Raw genomic sequence first — 15,021 nt, forward strand, 5'->3', positions numbered from 1 at the left:
CGTATTTTCTAAATTTAAGAAGTTTTTAATTAAATGTAGTAGCATTAAATTCTAACTTGAGAATCATTTAAACTGAAACAGTTGTAGTGATATAGTAGAAATGATAAATAAATGAATAGCTTGTATATAAAGTTAATTAAATACCTAGAATAGATATTCTATAAAATAGTGTATTTCTCTTAATATGTATCTTCAAGAAATGATAAATAAATGAGTTACTTTTTCTTTTGATAATCTTTATTTTAACCTTTTTATTTATTTATTTTTTAAGCATAGCTGCCAACACTGATAGGAAAAAATCCAGTAGATGTTTACTCAGAATTTTGAATAGTAATAGGCATTTAATTCATCAAAGATAGTTAAAATATTTTTTTAATTAAATTAAAAAGAGAGTTCTGAATAAAAATAACCTGAACATTTTTGAACAAAAAAAAAGTGTTGAACTATTTTTTATAAATGAGGCTTGCATCATTATGAATTATTAATACTTATTTAAATATTCAAGCAATAATCTGCACAAAAATTCTATTTCAATAAGGATTTTTTTTAGGAAATTTCCTCAATATTAAGGAATTTTCTAAAATGTACAAAAACCAGGAGAAATTTTAATGAAACCAGTAAACCAGGAGAAACTGGCCTAATCCAGTAGAGTTGGCAGCTATGTTTAAGTGGTAATTAAGAGATAAGCATATGTATAAAGTACAAAATAGGAAGAAAAAAAATTTATAAATTTGGATCTGAGTATTGGTAGCCAGAGTATTTGGACAAGAGTATTGGTAGCCAGCTTGACTCTATGAAGGTGCTTGCTGGTGCCATCATATAAGGTCTATGCCCACTACTAGTGGCAACATCCTGAGGAAAGGAGCAGCTAAAAGTCTTCTTTATAACTATCGTCTGGTTAACCAGCTGTAAAATAGAAGCATTTTTCTTGATAAAAAAAAAATAGAAATCATGTTACCTTAAAATTCTGCAGTGGGTCAGAATTTAATCTAAGACTTCAATTATATTAATATCTGAAAACCATGCCAAACAATAAAGAGCATAATTATTTTTTATGAATTTAAAAAATATACAATAATATTTATTACAAATTGCAAAATCAATGACTGAAATGTTATCATGTTATGGCACAAAGATATTCTTCAAAGTAAATGAAAATCTGCATAAACCATTGTAGAAACATAGTCCTGGTAAACATATCTCACAGAAAAGCTTTAAGCAGACAATGCTGTGAGACTATTCCCCGGGACAAATATGGATCATCAGTAGAAGAACAAGCTGCAATCTGAATACTAATTAAATTTTTAGATTAAAAACAAACTATATTAAATAAGTAAAGAATAATTCCATATATAATCCAGGCAAAAGCTAGAAGAGAACAAGTTGCTTCTAATAAGTATTGCAATTAAGATACCTTGTAAAGATTTCAATCAATGGTTAAGTATATAACTAAAAGCACAGCTTTTTAAATTGTAAATCTATAAAGGATTGCATACATTACCTTGAATCAACTTGAGTAACAGAGTGACATTCAACACAAAAGTATACATTTTAAGATATTTTTAATTACTGGAAAAGTGTTAAGCATGCACACATGCAATTACATATATATATATTAAAAAAAAAAAAAACATTCACAGGCTCACTCATGTTGACGCAGTCAACGGAACATTGGAGCACACATCCACAATTAGACAATCTCTCTAGTGCTTTGCTAGTTGACCAAGCCCCCATTATTAACAATAAAAAATTGGCCCACTTCCTCCATATATGTCTAACTTGTCATGAGGTTGAACTAATTCTCTCAATTCACTCTTTTAGCATTCAGATGTATTACAGTTATTATGGGTTTTAGTCAATGAGAGTTAAATTGCTAAAATTAAATAAATTATTGTTATGACAGGTTTGTTGCTCGGTTTCAGACTTTCAATTCTTTTGCTGGTTTCCAATTTAGTCAGGTTACTTATGTCTAAAAGAGAGGGGTAGTGTCTGTTTAACCTTATTTCATATTTCTATTGCAGAACCCATCAGAGTTTAGACATAAATACTAACAGCATTAAGAAAAAGGCAACCATAGGACATAACATCACAACATTTAATAGTTACTCATAGCACAGATTTTTAAAAAAAAATAATTTTCTTTACATATGACATAAACGACCTTACAGCCAACTGCTTGGTTAGCGGGTGCACTGCCTACCAAAGAGACTAGTTGTAGAAATGTGGTGGGCAATAATTTTTTACAAAATAAGAGATTAACAGCAGAACAACAATTTTGCACTTTGTATAAACAACTGAAGTTAATCTTTGCCTGGTCCTGTGAGTGAGCCATTTACATAGCAAATGTGAAATTGTATTGAATGAAATAGCTGTAACTTTATCATTAGTCATTATACAATTACTATGTCTGGAATTTTAGATTCAAGAGAAAGAAATAATGGTTTCTACATCTAAACTGCTAGTAATAAACTGTGCTACTGGATAACTATGCCCAAACTATGTAACTGTAGTTTATTTGAAAACATGATAAATATTTGTGTTATGAATTATGCTAATACTACTAAATCAGCAAGTAAAATTTAAATAGAATCAAATATTAAAAAACAAACCTCATATTTCTTTTAGACTGTCTCTTATACCACACAACTTGCAAACTTAATTCTGGTTTTTCCGATCAGACAGTAACAGACTGATGGCTGAAATAAGAAATTTTAAAAAAAATAACATAAACAACTAACTTTCTGATACAAGAACTATGTTAACCTTAAAGGGGAAAATACAAATCTTTAAAAAATAACCACAGCATCAAACCAATATTAACAAAAATATGGTTTAATAATAAAAGTTTATAAACTTTTCATTGCTTTTTTTTCTGTTTTCTTCTTTAGCCCATATGTCATTTAGGGAGAAAAAAGAGACCTTACATTACTTTGAAAGTTTTATAAGTAAAAATCAACCATGTTGAATACTTATGCATGATAATTCATTTATTAAGAGGTTTAAATACTTTTAAAATCTTTCACCATTTTTAGAGATTGAATGCTAAAATAATAAATTTCTAAAATTGATAAAGCAAATAGAATAAATAATTTTTAAAATAATTAAAATAAAAAATATATTAATAAATTTATTGTTTAATAATTGTTGTCATTCCCTGGGAAGGATAGCTACGAAGTCTTTTTCTTTTTATACCGCCAGATGGCGTTCTTTTTAAATTTGCATGTGTTTGTTTGCTTTTTGTTAATAAACTTTTACTTTCTGTCTGAATCTCGATCCACGGACTACAGTTGGCAGCACGGCTGTGGTTTTGAAAATTATGACGCAGTAAATAGTTTCACTTAGTTTCGCCGTGATTTACATCGTTTGGATTCCAAAATCAAAATGAACAGGGATCTGCCGAGTATCCCACTGCTGAACAGTGAGAACTTCTATCAATGGAGTATTAAAGTCAATGCTTTGCTGACACTTAAGAAAATTGCTAATGTGCTAACTGAAGAAGCCCCCGTTGATCCAAAATTGCGGGAACAATGGACATTAAACAATGATGACGCAGTTGCATACATACAACTATCGCTTTCTGATGACCAAACCCAGGTAGCAAAAAGATATGATCTAATATTAGAAAGGTGCAATATAATACTGCCGTGCTAGAAAACGCAATACTATTGAATCCTATTTTCTAATATTAGAGCTAATATTATATAAATTTAAATAGTATTCGATCTAACATTCGAACTTTCAAAATTATCACCTATTTCATTACTTTTGGTCCAGTGCCACATTTTTGCGAAAGATTATCCCATATTATTAATAAATAAACATTTATTTATGAAAGAAAACGATAAATTAAATATTACTTAAATATCATTTTTAGCCAATGCAAAGAAAACAAAAAATAATATTCGCGGTAGTTTGCGAACGATTGAACTCGAAAAACTTTTTCAACTGTTGTTACTTCTCAAAGTTTGTTTACGACGCCATTGCTCGAGCTTGGCATGGGAGCTTTCTTTTCAATTACATAAAGTATTTATAATTTAGTATTTATTTGGAAACTTTGTAAATTTCAATGATAATTACATGAAACGTTAAGAAGTATTGTAAGTAATGTTTTTGCTTTAGTTAAAAATCAGCTAGAAAAGTAATTTAAAGCACGATGTGTTTGAGATTGTAGATGTTGTAGAAACATTCAGTGTACCTACTTAATAAACTTCACCGCTAAATTAAAACATCTAAGAATTAATTTATTGATCATGTATTCAATAAGGTCAGTAAATATTTTATATTGTGATCATTATTGTTCACTCGTACTTGTTGACTTCTTTGTTGATACGTATTGTCTAGCTGTAAGTAATAAGCACTGTTTTTCTGCAAAAATGAAAAAGACAAAAGTAATGGTCTGTAAATAAATTAGCCGTGTTAAATAAGAAATATATATATACATGTATAATCTGCTACTTTTAGCGCAGTTAAAACCATTGTATTGTAGAATGTTTAAAGTTTAATACAAACAATATTGCTAGCATATTAAAATTTCATGCTTAAAATATTGTACAACAATCAATTAAGCATTTTTCTTTAAATATAGACTGATTTTTATTTGAATATAGGCTAATCTGTATGTTTTTGAGGCATCATTATTTATATTAATTTGTAAATGATTAAAAAATAAACAATAATATTGTTTATTCAAAATGGTTATTATGGTGAATGTAGAGCTTTGATTAAATTATATTTTTTAAATAAATTCCTGTTAAAAATAATCTAATGCTGTAAAAATTTAGTTAAACTATAAGAAAAAAAAATATTTGACAAATGTTGGGTATGCATACTGACTTTTAAGGAATGCTATGTCAAAATATTTGGGGGAAGGGGCGAACTATATTTTATATATTTACAACTTTGAATTATGTGGATTGTTAGAGAATTCTCCTTCTATATGATTTTTTCAACCATGAATTGATGATTTTGAATTCTCATAGTATCTTTTTACATTTATGTTCCTTTTACATTAATCAAATTTTAAATTATACAATGGAAGAACATTAGCAATTGTTTATTTAACACTTTTCACCACTTTTTAAAATATAAATAATAAGTAATGTAATTGGTTCAAAATATGCTTGTAAAACAATGTTTGCTAAGTAATTCGACCCTGACAAAGTTTTTCTGCAACAATGAAAAAGATAAAAAATAGTTGTCTGTAAACAAATTAGCCAAGTTAAAACAATTAGAAAATTAATGATCTGCTACTTTTAGCTCAGTTTAAACCATTACATTCTAGAATGTTTAACATTCAATACAAACAATATTGTTACCGTATTAAAATTTCATGTCTAAAATATTGTAAAAAAAAGAATTAAATATTTTTATTTAAATTTCTTGGGGATATTTCAGTATCGTGATCTGTCCCGCCAACTGCAATCGCCAAATAGATTTTAAACTTGCAATTTTTTTTAAAAAAATATGTGCATGTTTGCCCGGAGTTATAACTTTCGAGTTCGTCCTATTCTGTAATGTTTCTTTTAGTTTAATAAATATTTATTAAATAATTATTACAATAATAATTAGTCTAATAAATAATTATTGTTTTGCAAAGTTTTTAAATAAATTTCTATTAGATATAATCTGAGATTAAAAATTTAACTAAACAATAAAAGATAAATATTATGCATAGTGACTTTTAATCAACGTTATGTAAACATATTTGAGGGGAGGGGCAAAATATAATTAATATATATATTACAACTTGGAAATATGTGAATTGTTAAAGAATTCTCCTTCTACATATTTTTTTCAACCATAAATTGATGATTTTGAATTCTCATAGTATCTTTTTACATTTATGTACTTATACGATTTTTAAAATAAGCATTTGTTTATTTAATATATTACGGCACTCTTTTTGTTGATTTGCCACATAGCGAGTAGTTATTTTCTGTTCTAATAAAAGAAGTTGAAAGGTTTTGATTTTTTTTTTTAAATATATGATAGTTTGCTTGGGAGTGCTTATGAGCTAAATTCTTTTTGTTGATCTTCTCACAGTGTTATTTTTTGTGTGACACTAAAGAAATTTTTTTACGCTGGTATCGATACCAGAATTAAACCATTTAATTTCGTTGTAAAGGATATTACAATTTCTGAAAAACATTTTCAAATTAAATAATTAAAGTTTCAAATAAGTATTAAATGTTTAATAGTTTTAAAATTTTTTTTCCCTTGCAAAATCTGATGTATTTTCTTTTTAAATTTCAGTATAGCTTTTCATCTTCAAGGAAATCTACTATCAAAACACTATGAATGGAAATGGCTCACTCTGATGGAATTTTAAGTTCAATTCTTAATGCGAATGATTTTAACAGTGATTATTCAGCAAGGACCACTTTAAATCTGCCATTTAAGTCATCATGTTGAAGAAAGATGCTGTCATGTTGAAGTTTGGAGAAAGAGGGAAACTTGTGAAATTCATCCCTGTTTTTTTGTGGTGCATACAAAAACTGTTGCTGAATTTTTCATAAAAGCATTTAACGACCACTTGGAAATATATTTTCAAGCAAATATAGACTAACAATTAGAACTCAAACTGTATCAAACATTTTAAAGTTATGAAATGAAAATTATTTTATTTAATAACAATTAAGTATTTTTAACTTTTGTTTTACCACAAGGTTGTCGACGTTAATTTTGAACAATGAAGGTAATGTATTGCATTTACAATTGGATGAAATTTATATTACAGTGTGTTTTGTTTTTAAATAAAAGTATTATGCTGTGAAATAGTTATATTTATTATGGATTTCTTTTTTCTTAATTACTGTAACGGTTGAATATTTAAATTTTTTTTTTTTTTTTTTTAATCTTTCGGTATGATATCGAAAGCAATTTTTTTTTAATGCTGATTTTGAAGTATAACTGAAACTCTTGAGGATTTTCATTATCAACATTGAGTTTATTATTTTAATTTTGGAAATTTTAACATAATTATTTATTTGAAATTTGAGACAAGAATTTATGCTTTTTTATTTTTATCATGTTTAAAATCATATTGTAAAATAATTATAATCGTGAAAAGTTCTTTTGACTGAATAACATTTATATTATGATTAAAATTCCTAAAAGAATATTGCTGAAACTTTCATCTTAAAGGTCTTGTATATTCTTTGTGAAAACGTGTAGAATTGCATCGTCTTTTTTTTTTTTTTTTTTTTTTAAAGTCTCATTCAAGACATTTGCCTATAATGTTTTGTTTGTTTTTACTATGTTCATGAAGCTTAAACTCTTATCAGCGAAATACAAACAATGAATTAGTTGATTTTAAAGAAAAATTTTGTGATAGCAAGGTTTTTAAAAAGTAACTGATGGCAGTCAAATTTGGATCAATACAAAAGCAACTCATAGTAAAAAAGTATGTTATGTTTTCTCGTCTCATTCTTGTATGCAATTTAATGTCTGTGAAAATTTAATTCTGATAAAATACAATATTTACAATTTAACTAATTATTGAATAGTTAAAAATTTCTGATGTCCCAATGTAAAATTATTTTTACATTACAAAAAATAATTGCAAATTTTTTTTAATTAAAAGTCATAAAAGCTTTTTTTGTTTCCACTCCCTGATAATATTTCTACAGGTGCCTTTATGTTTCGTTTCTAGTGTTTCGTAGGTAAAATTTCAGATTCTAAAATGATAAAGTTACGTAAGTATTTCTCTGTTTAATTTCAGTGAAAGAAGTGAAATAATTTATGCAAATAAGTAATTTGAATATTTTTCAATTTTCTTTATTGTGTCAGTTATTACAAAAAATAACAATTTAAAAATTTGAGATATAATTTAATTTTAATATTTTTGGAAATGAATAACTTAGTTATTTACTAGTAGAAAAAAAAGTTAAGGTAAATTTTCAACTCAATTCAAATGTAAATTTAACTTAGCAATTATGTAGTGTGGTTTTCTTAATTTACAATTTCAGAATATAAATAATGATTGATAATTGTAAAATTACAAATGGCTTAAATTACAAATTTTAATATATATATATATTACAAACTAACAAATTCAATTGAGCTTTTGATAAAATAGGCTTTTTTTTTAAAAAATTAAGAGTACATTTTAAATTGAAAGACTTGAAAATTATTAATGATATAAATTTTGCTTTAAAACCCATTGTATGAAGAAAAGAAAAATATCAATAAAAGTTGCAATAAAATATTTCCTAATTAAGTTTGAAATATTCAAAAAAATCTATCTTTGGAGTAAAGAGGAGAAAAATGGAAGGTAGCAGAATTCACTGATATAACTTTATTTAGTATTTCTGTATTGCTAAGTAAATAATGCATTGAATGACATAAAACTATTGTTCTATGTTTTATTGCTTCACAACAATACAGAAAATTAAGTAAAATTATATCGCCGAATTTTTCTACTACTATCCATATCTTCCTCTTGCTTACTCCAAAAAAAAAATAAAAAGCAAACCAAAATAATATCAGAAAATACAAAATCTAATATTATATAGCATAAAAACTAATGCAAAATAATATTATGGCGAACGCTAGATAATATTAGTTTGTATAGAATCTAATATTATATAAGGCTGAGCAAACAGCGACCTTTTGTATCTTTCTAATATTAGAAGTTGTGCAAGATAACGTTAGATTTTGCCGGTTTTCTGATATTATCTAACATTATGTGCTACTTGGGAAGTCTTCAGTTCGCAAACGAAACTAACGCAAAAATTCTATGGGAAAAAATTCAAAGCACATTTACTGGTAAAACCGAAGATCGAAAAATCGATGCAAGTAACGAAATAAAAAATCTTGAAATGAAAGAAAATGAAAATGTGTCAGACTATATTGCAAGATCACGAGGACTTCAAACGAAATGTTCATCACTTGGACTGCAAATTTCTGAAAGAGAACTTGTTTATTATACTGTTAGAGGATTAAGAGGAAAATTTACAAAAATAAAAGAAATCCTGAAAACCCAACGTGAAAAACAAATGGATGAAATTTTAGAAATACTGCGTGAAGAAGAAAACATCTTATCAAGATTAAGAAATGATATTCCTAGACGAGTAGAAGCATTCGGAGTAAAATATAAATATGAAAATAGAAGCAGGAAGAAATGTTTCATCTGCCATAAAACGAATCACCTAGCTAAAGACTGCTACTTCCGAAACAAGACCGAGGGAAATCAAAACCAAACATCTCAAGAAAAAAGAACATTTTCGAACTATAAATCGGGCATGAACAAAATCAAAAACAATAACGCTCATTGTGCATTTGAAAATCAAGATAAACATTCTAGTGAAAATTTCGCACTTACCGCTGAACAAGAACAACATCGCGTAAATTCTAGTGCTACCGGTAAAAACAAAACTGTTTTCATTTTGGATTCTGGTGCTACTTCACACATGGTAAAAGATTTAAACTTTTTTGAAAACTTAAATCATGTTAATGGAATAATACAATTAGCAGGTAAGAAGTCAAATTTAATTTTGAAAGGTATTGGTATTGTAAAAGCTACAACAACAGTTGATAATTGCAGTAAAAATCTAACAATATACGATGTACTATATGTACCAGACTTACGAAACAATTTAATTTCAGTATCTAAATTAATTGATAAAGGTTATAAAATAGAATCGAAAGGTAATAATATTTTGATTTTAACTAATGATAATCGCAGTGTTTTAAAAGCTGTAAAAGTAAACAATCGTTTTGAAATTTTAATGGAACCGTGTAGTAACATTTCACCTAAATTTTTTGATTATAAAGATGTAAATAATTCTGAGTTAGAATGTAATGAAGTAAGTAATTTGGATACTTATAATATTTGGCATAAAAGACTATGTCATTTAAATCCACAATACATGGTTAAAATGCAAAATGTTATTGGCATAAATTTTAAAGATTTTGAAAATTATCATTGTGAATCTTGTGATATAAGCAAAGTAACTCATAAAAGTCATCCAACAATTAATATTGCACAAAGTAATTCTGTATTAGAGTTAATTCATGCGGACCTTGCAGGCCCTATAAATTGTGATTCATTAGGAAATTCAAAATATTTTTTAGTACTAGTGGATGATTTTTCTGGGATGTACTTTTCTTATTTTTTGAAGCATAAAAATGATGTATTTGAAATGTTTTGTATGTTTAAAGAAAGGTATGAAAATTTAATGAATAAGAAAATCAAAAGATTCAGAACAGATAACGGTCTAGAATTTGTCAATAACGAGATTGATAGTTTTCTAGAAAAATACGGGATCATACATGAAAAAACAGTACCGTATAATCCTTCGTCAAATGGGCGTGCTGAGCGAGCCATAAGAGTATTAGTAGAAAGGGCTAGGACATTATTATATGAAAGTGAATTACCATTAAAATTTTGGGCTGAAGCAATAAATTTTAGCACACACATTTCTAATCTTACACCGCGTAAAAATAAACAGAATCTTCCGATTGAAATATGGTCAGGAAAAGAACCTAAACTTAACTACTTAAAAGTATTTGGATGCGTCGTTTATTTTCATATACCTAAACAATTCCGTAATAAATTTGATGTTCCGGGAAAACGTGGGATTTTCGTCGGTTATTCTAGAGAAAGGCGCGCTTATAGAATATATGATGTCGATAAAAATATTGTAATTGAAGAGCGATCTATTAAATTTAACGAATCATTAAGGGGAAGTAAATTTCTTACAAACAAAAATGAATGTAGCATATGGAACATTGAGGATTTGACCCAGTTTAATATGCCTCTACCACAGATCGAAACTGAAACCCAAAACTCCCCTCCAACTGAATCAAGCAGTGAACATTCTTTTTCTCATAAATCTTCTCAAGAAAGTGCTGATTCACAAAATGAAAATAATCAAAATACTCCTGCATTAAGACGTTCTGAAAGAATTAAAAATAAAATATCCGCAAACGCGAACTTAGCCTTGAAAGGATCATCTGTTCCTCAAAATTATGACCAGGCGATAAATAGTAATAAATATTCCGAGTGGAAAACCGCAATGGAAAACGAACTTCTTTCGATGGAGAAACATAAGGTTTTCGAATTAATTGAGAGGCCTAAGAAGGAAAAAATAATAAAAAGTAAATGGGTGTATACAATTAAAAATGACAATAATAACAAAATTTACAAAGCGCGACTGGTTGCAGCAGGGTTTAATCAAATAAAAAATGTTGATTATTCTGAATCATATTCACCTGTGGTAAATATTGAATCATTCAGGTTATTAATTGCTTTAGCAGCAAAATTGGATTTATTTGTTAAATTTTTTGATATCAAAACTGCATATTTATATGGTGATATTGATGAAACTCTGTATATGGAAATATCTCCAGGTTTTGAAGATAAATATGGTAAAAATAAAGTGTGCAAATTAAATAAAAGTATTTATGGTCTACCGCAATCTGGTAGAAATTGGCATATAAAATTAAAAAATGAACTTAAAAAGATTGGTCTCACTCAACTTGCATCTGACAATTGCGTATTTACTAAAATTAATGATAATGACTTTTTCGCAATTTGCGTATACGTAGATGATTTGGCAATATTTTCTAATAATTCGAAATTATACAAGGAAATTATTTCAAAACTTAATCAAACATTTGAATTAAAAGAAACAACTAATGATTCAAAATTTTTAGGCATTGAGATTTCACAAAAAGAAAAAGGAATTGGTCTATCTCAAACTCATTACATTGAAACTTTAATGAAAAAATATGGTTTGGAAAATTGCAAGAAAACAAATATTCCCATAACTAAAGGTGAAGATAGATGTTTTAATCCTACTGATGATTTAGTAGATCAGACTGATTATCAGGAAATCGTCGGTGAACTTTTATATTTAGCAAATAGAACCCGACCAGATATTGCTTTTGTAACTAGTTATTTATCACAATTTAATAAACGTCCTGAAAAAAGGCATTATGTTTTGGCCAAGAGAGTTTTGAAATATTTGAACGGTTCAAAAGATAGAGTCTTGTTTTATAGTAAAGAATTTGGTTTTTTAAGCTGTAGTGCGGATGCCAGTTGGGGCAATGCAGAAGGAGGAAAATCTTTTTCAGGTTGTGTAATTATGATAGGTAATTCTCTTATAGCATGGAAAAGTAGAAAACAAAGATGTGTAGGACTTTCAACATGTGAAGCTGAATTATTTGCTGCAGCTGACACAGCTCGAGAACTTACTTGGATAATAAATATGTTAAATGAACTGAACTGTAAAAAATTTATTGATGCTCCTGTTACTATGTTTTCTGATAGCCAAGCAGCTATTGACTGGTTGAATAATGGTAAATCTTCGAACAAAACCAGGCATGTAAATCTTAAATTTCGTTTTGTGCGAGATATGATTGAAGATAAAATATTAAAAACTGTTTATAAGAATACTAATGATAATATTTCTGATTTTTTAACTAAAGCTGTAACTTTTGAGAAGTCAATTTTTTCTTTGGAAAAAATAAGTTTAATTTGAAATTTATGTTAAGAGAATTAATATTTTTTATGTGTATATTGTTATATGTGTTAAAAAGTAAAATCCTTCTCGCAGGGGGAGATTGTTGTCATTCCCTGGGAAGGATAGCTACGAAGTCTTTTTCTTTTTATACCGCCAGATGGCGTTCTTTTTAAATTTGTATGTGTTTGTTTGCTTTTTGTTAATAAACTTTTACTTTCTGTCTGAATCTCGATCCACGGACTACAATAATAATAGAGGAAGATAATAACCAGCAAAACATTGACTTTTTCTTAACCTACATTTGATTAAAGACAAATACTGATAAACATTAAAAGATATTTATTTTGACTTTTATTATTTTATTAAAATTTTAATTTGCAAACAGAATATTACAACAATATAGTTGAAGAAAAAAAACTAAAACACTTAAAATGCCACAGTTAATATACAATTAGTTGAATAATCAAAATAAAAAACATTATACTAGTAGCAATAGTACTAACTACTGATACTAACTGAAATACTCGTATTGGCTCCTCTTAATCTGTCTGTCATTTAAGCTAAAAAAAGAATAAAATTAGATGAATCTCTGTGCAATAGACAAATTTTTATTACAGTAATCTCTCTACTTAGTTTTGTATAATGTTACTTTGTATATACCAAATATATTTAAAGTGAAAGAGTATTTATAATTCAGGGGCAATGTTCTTAGCGATCTTCCCTCTGTCCCTCAGGGGCAGAACCACAACCGTTGTGAGAATTAGTACTTAAATTAACTCATAACATTCTATTGCCTCTAAACATTTTTCTCCATTGTGTAAAGTAGTACAAAGAAGAATATCAGGGAAAAAAACACTTTCTACTGAATATTTTTCCTTACAGCATCAAAGTGCTAAGTCTGATGCCGTTCTTTGACTACTCTCTCTTGTTTGAATGGGCTGAGTTGTGGTGATCAGGCTTAAATGTCAAGACAAGAGTACAATGTTTTCATGAATCTAGTTAACATATATATAAGTAAACATAAAGTCGTGTATACATACACTTTCTTTTTAGCAACTTTGTCATGCATTCTTCACAGACTGAATATTGCCCTGTCAGTTTTAATGAATGCCATCTTTGCTAATACATTCATCTGCGACAACATCAATATCTCAATAAGGTTAAACATTTAAGAAAACAGTTAAATATGTCACCATGGAATCCCTTAGTAAAAAGAGTAAAGGGGACAGAAGTACAGAAGAAATAAGCAAGGTTTGGTTTACATAGTAGTTTTTGACTTAAACATTAACTGTAAAAAATCTTGGAATTTTGAGAAAATAAAAATTATAGATAGAAAAAAATATAAATAGTTTGTAGTAAATGAAAAATTTAATTTCAAATTAAAATCTAAATAAGTTAATTTAAATTGTTATTAATTTGTTAATATGAATTATATTCTAAAGAAATATAATAATTTTACATGCATTTGAAATAAAAATTAAATTATGTGTACAAATTGTTTTGCACATAAATGTGATACATATAGAATAAAATTTCTTGATTATAGTATGCATGCTCATAATTTATGTAATAGTTTAGACAATCTAAAAGAATAATAAGAGCAGTAATTGTGAACGAAAATGATACATATTATCTAAAATTCAAAATAAGAATTTTTCTGTTTCTTTACAGATTCATATTTAGAATTTCTTTTTAACATAAGTTTATAATAAAATTGAAACAAAACTATTTTGAATATGATTTAAGAACTCTCCCCTGTTATGAAGAAAATTCAATACAAAAGCTTCCTATCAAAATAAAATTTAATTAATATATTTTCTAGAAAAAAAATCTCTTTGTATTATGTCTCTGAAATAAACGTAAATCAACTCATTTAAATTTAAGAAATTTCATTACTAAACTGCGTTGCTAATTTTAGACAATCTAACTAAAGATTTCTGGAAACATGGAAAAACTTTGATAAATGAAATTTTTTTCTTTTGGTTTATGATTTTCAAAAATACATAAATTTTACACATAAAGGAAAACAAACTATGTAATTTAAATTCTAAATCTTTGCATTTTCAGGAAATTTAGTATGATCTCTTAATATTAACAAAATCTCATGATTTTTTAAAATATAATGCTTTTAAAACATACACTTATATTATAAATCTTTAATTAATAAGAATTACCTGTAAATAAAATTTTCATGATGACAAAATATAAAATCCAGCTCAATCAAATCTAGAAAATGGCTTTGAAAAATAATTTTGTTTATGATATGACAGGAAACTATAGATGCAAAATAACTGATTTCAGTAGTTGCAATATATGGGTAGCAAGTAAAAATATCCAAGGCATTTTGAATTAATTGAGCAAATGGTGCAGCTCTTAGCATTCGAAAGAACATTGGAGATAATATAGTAAATTTACAATTAAAAATATGACTTACCTAGCGAATTCGTTTCATTGCTTAATCATTCCGAGTACGTCCAGCTCAAACATTTTCGCCATTTTCAATCACGTTCAAAAAGCGGGCATCCAAGCAGTTGGCGATAGATTTCGTTTGGCA

General features: G+C 27.2%; 2 long non-coding RNA genes across 2 annotated transcripts; one reads left to right on the forward strand and one right to left on the reverse strand.

Annotated features, from left to right (window-relative positions):
• Positions 1 to 215: 215 nt before the first annotated feature.
• On the reverse strand, positions 216 to 15,004 carry LOC122273006 (uncharacterized). The gene is made up of 3 exons (XR_015432590.1): positions 14,902 to 15,004; positions 2,610 to 2,696; positions 216 to 906 (listed from the first exon to the last, which is right to left on the reverse strand). It is a non-coding gene; the product is annotated as an uncharacterized LOC122273006 (long non-coding RNA).
• LOC107452979 (uncharacterized) lies at positions 3,604 to 6,774 on the forward strand. The gene is made up of 2 exons (XR_015432589.1): positions 3,604 to 4,097; positions 6,253 to 6,774. It is a non-coding gene; the product is annotated as an uncharacterized LOC107452979 (long non-coding RNA).
• Positions 15,005 to 15,021: the final 17 nt, after the last annotated feature.

This window comes from Parasteatoda tepidariorum, chromosome 3, assembly GCF_982258835.1.
Source record: "Parasteatoda tepidariorum strain Cologne lab strain chromosome 3, Ptep-v5.0, whole genome shotgun sequence".
Classification (NCBI taxonomy): Eukaryota; Metazoa; Arthropoda; class Arachnida; order Araneae; family Theridiidae; genus Parasteatoda; species Parasteatoda tepidariorum.